This window comes from Rutidosis leptorrhynchoides, chromosome 8 (assembly GCF_046630445.1).
Source record: "Rutidosis leptorrhynchoides isolate AG116_Rl617_1_P2 chromosome 8, CSIRO_AGI_Rlap_v1, whole genome shotgun sequence".
NCBI lineage: Eukaryota > Viridiplantae > Streptophyta > Magnoliopsida > Asterales > Asteraceae > Rutidosis > Rutidosis leptorrhynchoides.
This window is the reverse complement of record NC_092340.1, coordinates 132,266,575-132,275,772: the sequence shown is the minus strand read 5'-3', so window position 1 is coordinate 132,275,772 and position 9,198 is coordinate 132,266,575. Positions and strand designations below refer to the sequence as shown.

General features: G+C 29.5%; 1 long non-coding RNA gene across 2 annotated transcripts; it reads left to right on the top strand.

The window, feature by feature from the left end:
* The first annotated feature begins 6,275 nt into the window (after positions 1-6,275).
* Positions 6,276-8,426, top strand: LOC139861969 (uncharacterized). 2 transcript variants are annotated; one of them, XR_011764027.1, is made up of 3 exons: positions 6,276-6,371; positions 6,513-7,997; positions 8,086-8,426. It is a non-coding gene; the product is annotated as an uncharacterized lncRNA (long non-coding RNA). The 2 variants fall into 2 exon arrangements; XR_011764028.1 differs by having other exon boundaries at positions 6,316-6,371; positions 6,474-7,997.
* Positions 8,427-9,198: the final 772 nt, after the last annotated feature.

The window sequence follows — 9,198 nt, the reverse complement described above, 5'->3', positions numbered from 1 at the left end:
ATATATATATATATATATATATATGTATATATATATATGTATATATATATGTGTATATATATCTATATATATATATATATATATATATATATATATATATATATATATATATATATATATATATATATATATATATATATATATATATATATATTAATATAACTACAGAAATATATAACAATTGAAATAACGTATATAAACTTATTCGATTACGAGTATATGTGTTAATATTCTAATGACCCGTCCTAATCCATCCGGACGAAGTCCATATCGATTATAAACGATTCATAATAGTTGATTACATCGCGAGGTACTTGACCTCTATATGATACATTTTACAAATATTACATTCGGTTTTAAAAGACAAACTTGCTTTACATCGAAAGTTGACGGCATGTATATCATTTCATAATATATCCAACTATAATTGACTAAATAATAATCTTGATGAACTCAATGACTCGAATGCAACGTCTTTTGAAATATGTCATGAATGACTCCAAGTAATATCTCTAAGATGAGCAAATGCACAGCGGAAGATTTCTTTCATACCTGAGAATAAACATGCTTTAAAGTGTCAACCAAAAGGTTGGTGAGTTCATTAGTTTAACATAAATAATCATTTCCGTCATTTTAATAGACCACAAGATTTCCAGTTCTCATAAATATACGTCCCATGCATAGAGAAAAAAATATCATTCATATGAATTGAACACCTGGTAACCGACGTTAACTTAATGCATAGAATATCCCCAAAACAGAACCTCTCGTCTTTATAATAATCTCGAAGTACTAAAGCATTCGTACCCCGAATGGGACTTGTCAAGGTCCATAGATCTATCTTTAGGATTCGCGTCAATCAGGGGCCATTTCCCTAAATTCTTAGGTTACCAGACTTGAAGGGCGATATTTTGGTTTAATAATCTAACCATAGAATGTAGTTTTAAGTACTTGTGTCTATTTCGTAAAACATTTATAAAAGCAGCGCATGTATTCTCAGTCCCAAAAATATATATTGCAAAAGCATTTAAAAAGGGAGCAAATGAAACTCACATAATGTATTTTGTAGTAAAAATACATATAACGATATTTAACAACTGAACAATGCAGGGTTGGCCTCGGATTCACGAACCTATATCAATTATATGTTTATTAAAACCTATAATCGTAATCTAACAATTATATATTTTTTTATTAGTGACTTTTATATCAATATCTTATATATTTTACTATATATTTATTTTGTATATTTTAGATAAATAAAAGTATTAATAATTTTAAATTATGTATATTAAATATAATCTGTGTTTGCAAATTAATAGTTATAATAATATTAGAATAAGTATAATAATAGTAATAATAATTTTAATATTAATAATAATAGTAATAATAGCAATCATAGCAATAATAATGGCTTTAATAAAATGGTAGAGTTAAGGTAATGATACTTTTAGTAATTATAATAATTTCTAATAATAACAGTATTAATAATAATAATAATCAGATTCATCGTAAACTTCGTGTTAAATTTCTAGACTTATAACTGTTGTTTCTATTTTGTTAATTCATAATCATATTCATAATTGTATATATCTTCATATAATTATAAGTATTTTCCATAATTTTACCATATTAATTTATTGTTAACTTCCAAATATCAACGTTATTAACCTGTTCATAATTATTATTATAATAATAATAATAATAATAATAATAATAATAATAATAATAATAATAATAATAATAATAATAATACAATAACGATAATACTAATAATAATAATAATGTTAGTTATGATAATATTAATAATTTTTTATGATAGTACTAGTAATAATAATACAAGTTTTTATAACAATAATAATAATAGTCATAATAATAATGTTAATAATAATAATACTTATCATATCAAATACAATAATAATAATAATAATAATAATAATTAGTATTAATAATAATAATAATAATAATAATAATAATAATAATAATAATAATAATAATAATAATAATAATAATAATAATAATAATAATAATAATAATAATAATAATAATAATAATAATAATAATAATAATAATAATAATAATAATGAATATAAAAGTGTTCAACCTTTAAAAGGCTTTCTAAAAAGAAACTGCTCCAGTCGAGACTTGAACCCGCGATCTTCCGCTACCCCGGCTCTCCCCAAACCATTCTTCTATCTTTCCATTTCTGATTTAATATCACTCTTAATTACATTAAACCCGTTTTATCAGTTTCCTATATTCTCTTCTTCTCCTCTATAATTCCAATCGCTCAGACCCATTCATACACATCAAAATAAGTTATTTGGCTTAAAACTTAGATTAGAACAGAAATAATCGTCCAGGGGTGTTCACAATTAACAATCAGAAGAAAATAAAAAAAATAAAAAAATAAGAAGAATAAAATGCTGCTGTCGCAGCTTAGTTTAAAAAAAAATGATTTTCGATTTCGATCACGTATTAGACTATGATTGTAACACGAAATAGTTTTCTAATCATATATAAAAACTGTTGAAATCATCAATTGAGTTTAAAACATAACAAATAGCTTGAATTTGATGGAAGAGCAAATGTTGACTTTTAGAAACCTAAACTTTGACTCCCAAATTCGAGATCAATCGAAGAAATTAAGGATTGAGAATTTGCAGATAGTTTACATAGGTGATTTATAATCTATCTGCATTTTTATATTTTTAAAATGGATTAAATTTTGAGTTGTTGGTTTGAACATGACACGAACACAGGGACTAGACTCGTTTCAGTAAATTTCTGTTTGATTTTTCAATTACTAAGAAAGAAAGGCAGTGTGTATTTGATAATAATAATGAAAAATTCGAATGATCTCCCAGACACATAAGCTGATCGAGTTATAATATGAAAAGATGAGGTCGACACTTATTCACGAGTAGAATAGGAGGTAAGAAAAAAAATAGAACTGATTTTGAAATATATAATTAAGTTACGCGTAAATATCTGTCCTCCATCATCTTTAATCAATTAGTAAAAAAAAAATAACGAATATACTACTACATAAAAAAAATATACTAACTATATTAATAATAATTTTTTTATTGATAATGGTAAAAATAATAATAAAAATAATAATAACAATAATGTAACAAATTACTTGCCTTAGATTTCATAACTATATATTATAAAAACAAAATAATAATCTTGATAAGACTGATATTAATATACATTTTAATACTAATAATAATAATGAAAGTAACAATAATAATGATATTAACTATAAAATGATACAAATAATATTATTAATGATAATAAACCGTATTTACTAAAATAACGATTTTTTTTGATAATGTAATAACTTAACGAATCTTTAATCACATGTGGGAGAATAGAATGAAACTTAAAAAAAACAGTAATTTCGAATCAATTAGTGTCCAATCAATTTAGCACAGTTTTAATATCATTTAGCCACAATTTATTATGTCGATAGATATTTTAGGTTTAACGGTAGTATAATTTTATAATGTTATATTAACATTACATTTTACAATTAAAATAAAACAACAGTCATCGAATGATTAACGAATGCTACAATCGTTTACTAAATGAATTCGAAATTATTTATATTCGAATTACATTATATTTATTATGTTTAGATAATAATTTAATTATTTCGTAGATCATCAATTAGTTCTTATCATTAGTTCATATAATACTTTATTTAGTGTTTCTTATTATTACTTATATACTTATATAAACATATACATATTTATTTACAATTAATGTTCGTGAATCGTCGAGAGTAGTCGAAGGGTAATTGAATACATGAACATAATTCCAAAAATTTCGAGACTCAACATTACAAACTTTGCTTATCGTGTCGGAAACATATAAAGATTAACTTTAAATTTAGTCGAAAATTCTCGGGTCGTCACAAATATATATACTTGATATAGGTTCGTGAATCCGAGGACAACTCTGCACTTGTTCAGTGCCATCATATGCATATTTACTACAAACTATCATATCGTATCGTGAGTTTTCATAACTCACTTTTTATATATATTTTTGGGCTGAGAATACATGCACAACTTTTATAACTGTTTTATGTTTAGACACAAGTACTCAAACTTTTATGCTATATACGTGCTTTGTCATACTAAATCCCTGCCGTAATATCGTTAATTGCTGAGGTATAAGATGCAAGCTTAGTTATTGTGAGTAGCGCTACTGAGAGTGACGTCTCTAATCATTTGACCTCTGGTCTTTGGTTACATAATAATGATTCAACGACATGAATAACAAGTGTCACGGGGTAACTTTTGTTTAGTCGCGATATTACAAACAGCAACTCGTTCGATTGATATATTTGGTATTAATCAACTTTAAACTGAAATCTTGTGGTCTAATGTTATATTGAACTATTGGTTTATGATAAACCTATGAACTCACTCAACCTCGTGTTGACTTTTTAAAGCATGTTTATTCTCAGGTCCTACATAATGCTTCCGCTGTGTACTTGCTAATTGAAAACAACATTTCAACGAGTCATTCATAGATAATTTGAAAGACTTGCATTTGCTAACTTGATGACGATTGCTTGCTATGCTTGGAGTCTTCATTACATATCATATCAATTAAAGACATTTAATGCGTTGTTCATTAAATACAATGTAATCTATTTATCTTCCGCTGCAAAACTCAATAAAACGTCTCATATAGAGTCGTTCTCGTTTATACAATTGTGATTTGATATAATTAGTCACAAATACCCCAGGTCCTATTTGGGGGTGTGACAATTTATGACCCGATATGTGGTGACTCCTCTTTATTCTAGGATAAGGAAATGATTGTATACAACTTACCTCCCCCATACCTCATTTTTGTGACAATGGGTTTTGTTGTTGTTGTTATGAATCTGATTGCGTATTCTCCAATACGCGGATGCTTTATTATTGCCACTTCTTTAAATGCTTGTGAACCGTCACTTGGTGATATTGCTGAACTTATTTGATTAGATACAGTGTAAATGTAGCTCATAAAAGGCATCTTTTGTATTATAACCCCCCCTAAGCTCAATAGAGATGCGCCTAACCAGGATGACATGAACACACCAACGAAAAAGATGAACGCAATGGAGAGGAGATCACAAATCTACGACCTGAGAAGAAACTGTGGAGTCAAAACATTAAAAACAGTTCATTAGACTACTTTATTTTTGAACAATGGTTAAGGAATCACTAACGGGGCCCACCTGAATTGGAGCCACTCACTTGATCATATCCGTTCCATGTGTTCGGAGGAGATCACGGGACCCGAACCCAGAAGGTAACGTGGCCAACTGGGAAAAAGACCCCATGATGTTCGAACACAAGACATTACGCAACTTCAACATGTCACCGAGCAAGGCACATAAGACTACTACTAACCCTACCTGTGACGTGGTGGTAGATTTGGTACTTTTTGGCCAAAAAGTGCAAATCTTCCTGTGATGTGGCTAAGTCAGAATCTGACCTTTATTGACATAAATGTCACATTTTTGTGTCAAATATTTGTAGGGTCCAATAGTTTTATCTTTTTTTTCTTTTGAATAAATATAATAAAAAATACATACATATTAAATATAGAAAAGACAAATTAATTTTTCATTAAAATCAACAATACATAAAAATTTAACGATTACATAAAAATTAAACAACTACATAATTTTATAAATAAAATAAACTAAACATCAAAATTGAGATTACATAAAAAAAAAAACTAATGCATAGTACGAAATGTCGATTGAAGGTTTCAAATATGCTCGATTAGATCATCGGTAAGTTGATCGTGCATCGCTATATCCTTTATTTCTCTTGTGATCGTGTCTTGATCTTGTCTTATATTTCTTATACGTTTTGGACGATTCTCCATGCCCTCGAAAATAAAATTTTCCTCTCACTGACGTAGTGCAAATCCATTATCTTGTTGGATCATATTATGTAATATGACTTAACACTCCATTACTCTTCACGTATTGTTTACTGACATAGAGCGTGCAGCTAGTCTCATGTTGAAAATATCATCTCCCTTTTCATTACATCTCAATTTATTTTTTAAATTTTTTCCTACTTCCAAACAAGAAAACTTCATATTTTTTGATTTCGTGAGCTGCACTTAATAACACGTGGTAACCTATTATTGGCTGGCGTCTACACATAGCCAGCTCATTAAAAAGAATATGCTCGGCCCACAAACTAACCGCCATCAAAATAATCCCTATCATATCAGCCGTCCATTTGGTTATAAATACCAATTACCACAAGTGGTAGGTGGCATCGCCCGATACACCGCAGCAAACCCTAAACGTTCCTCGATCGTATATCGATAGTCTATGATTCGAGGTAAAGTTTGATTCCATTGATTTAAAGCTCGATTAGGATTATTGTGATTAATTGATTATTCAAATTGATTGATCAATCTTAATTAAGCTAATTGCTTAATAGATTACTATCGTTGAATCGCTGATTTTTGCTGCTCATCAGGCGACCTAATGAACATGGAGCTCGAGCTCTGTTTCGTGTAATTAAGTTCACGAATCTTATATTGCAGAGGTGAATTTGATATGTGTGTTGTGGAAGCTCGATGTAGTTGTTGATGTACTGATGATGAAGAATTGCAGTATTTAGTCTGCTATCAGGTTTGTACTGTGATGTAAGGTTAATTAGCGATTTATATGGATATAGATACAGTATGTATATAGTTGTCTGTTAATTGGCCTTTGCCATGTTGGGTGCGCTCGCATGGCAGGTCGTACCTGATGTTAATAAAAGGAGATATTTTTTGGTGTTTGGGAGGGGATCGCACGGCGTCGTTTTTGGCCGGGTTCTCCTCCCAGGTGTGGCGTGTGCGTGTTTGTGATTGTTTTATCGTTTGAATGTGTGTGTGTGTGTGTGCCGCAAGCAATCTGCATCAACAGGATTATTCAGCCTGCAAACACCAGGAATAATTAATCTAATCTGGACAGTGGAAAGGTACCAAATTTCTTTATTTAACAAACCACGATCTATTTACATTTACATTTACATGTATAACATACATTATACATTAAATCTCTAATGATATGCTACTCGAAAAATTGTATATTTAACTTTTCTTACTACGATAAAATATTAAACTTACCTCAATTTCATCTTTATAAGAAGAGTTTCACATACTAATGTTGCTTTGCAATCTTTTAATCAGGGTCGGCCCCGAGAATTTACGTATCTAAACCGGTAGAAAAAAGGGCCCTAACATATAATTACAAATAATATACATTTTATAAGCAATTTAAAGAAAAAAGCCCTTTGAGTCTTGCTAGAATGCTAGTTCAGTTGTGTTCGAATATATTAAAAAAATTGGCCTTTAAAAACTGGGTACCCCGAACAATTGACTAGGATGCTCCTCTGGGCCGCCTCTGCTTTTAATCAATATTTAAGCTTTTGTCCCTACCAATAGGGTTACAATATTACTTTCATTGTGAAAAGTTTTGTTTGTCAGTAGTTACGATCTATCATGTTTTCCATTTAGTATGCTTTGTGATCATTCATTGTAATGTACGATTTTGCCAAACAAACTCCATTCATTGTACTTTTTAGCTTTAAGTTATTGATGGAGACTGAGTTGTATCATTTGGAGATAGAGTTGTTATTTCATTTATTGTGTTCATATAGCTAGTCTCTTGATTCATTTAACATAGTTATTGTATAGCATCTTCTGCACAAAGTGATAATTGCTATGAAGTGTGGTTTGTATTATACTAGAGGAAAGGCGTTTATTAAGAGAGGTCAGTGAAATTGATGGTTCATAAAGGTGGAGCTTGATGTGGTTTGTGTATACGAAAAGTTGTGGACTTTAAGATGTTTGACGGTGCATTGGTGCAGTTTGTATCATCAGCTGAGATTTACAAAAGTGACCAAAGTCCATGTGTTCATATTGTTGTATTTGGTACTGTGGTGACTCTGAAATTGGGTTCTTACCCTTATATGGTTGGTGCTATTGGATATTTTCTAATTTGATTTGTTAATAAAAATTGATGTTTTATTTGTGAGGATCCGTTGTTCTGGCTCGTTTCAGGTTGGTTCCAAAGAACGGTTTAAAGTTGCAATGTAATTAGGAGTTTATATAAGACCCCTGTACATGTTTGGATGATGCATATTCTGAAAACATGTACTTTCTTAAATGAATTCGAGTCTGGATGAATTGCTTATGTTACAAAGTTTTTTCCTTGTGCAACTCTACTTTCATCAAGGGTAAACCAAGTGAGTAACTGATTCTTCATAGCTTATAAGTTCTTTGTTATTGTAACCTAGTAGTAGTATCCTACTATATAAATTAACAGTGTTGTTTTTACATAATCATACATGTTGATTTGGAATTAATGGAGCTATGATTCTATGTGCTCGGCGATTGATCTTTCTTATTGTACTAGTTCCTCTGTTGCAGTATTTTGCTGAATATCTCTACTGCATTTTTATCTTCCTTTACCTAAATTCTTATTTTTTTATTTTATTTTTTTGGCTAAAAGACGTAATAACATTTATAACGGATCCGAAGATCGAACAAGTACAAATGATACAAGGAGATCCAAACCTAGGCAAAAACCGCGACCAAATCGAATCCAAAGTAAACGATCTCACCAACAGGTTGAAGACACACTTTACCAAGAAACAAAAAACTAGTCTAACATGCCAACAAACAAAGATTACCAGAATAAGTACTAAAATAAAGCTAGAAACCAACAAAGGATAAAATAACCGTCGGACACCGATCGGAATACACCGGAAACAGGCAACCATCTTCAAAAATCCAAACACGGCCAAAACCCAAGTAAGAGAACTGTCACGACCCGGAAAATTTCGACTAATTTTAAACCAAACTCTTGATACAATTTAGTATTCTTGACACAATAAGCAAAGTCTGTAATGTTGAGTCTCGAAAATTTTGAAACTATATTCATGTAATCAATTACCCTTGGACTATTTCTGACGATTCATGAACAATAGTTGTAGATAAATGTGTGTGTGTGTGTGTGTGTATATATATATATATATATATATATATATATATATATATATATATATATATATATATATATATATGTATATAAGTATAGAAATAATTATATATAACAAATTGGAAATTTTAAAAATACAATTGTCACTCGAATCAGAAATGAAAACTTATATA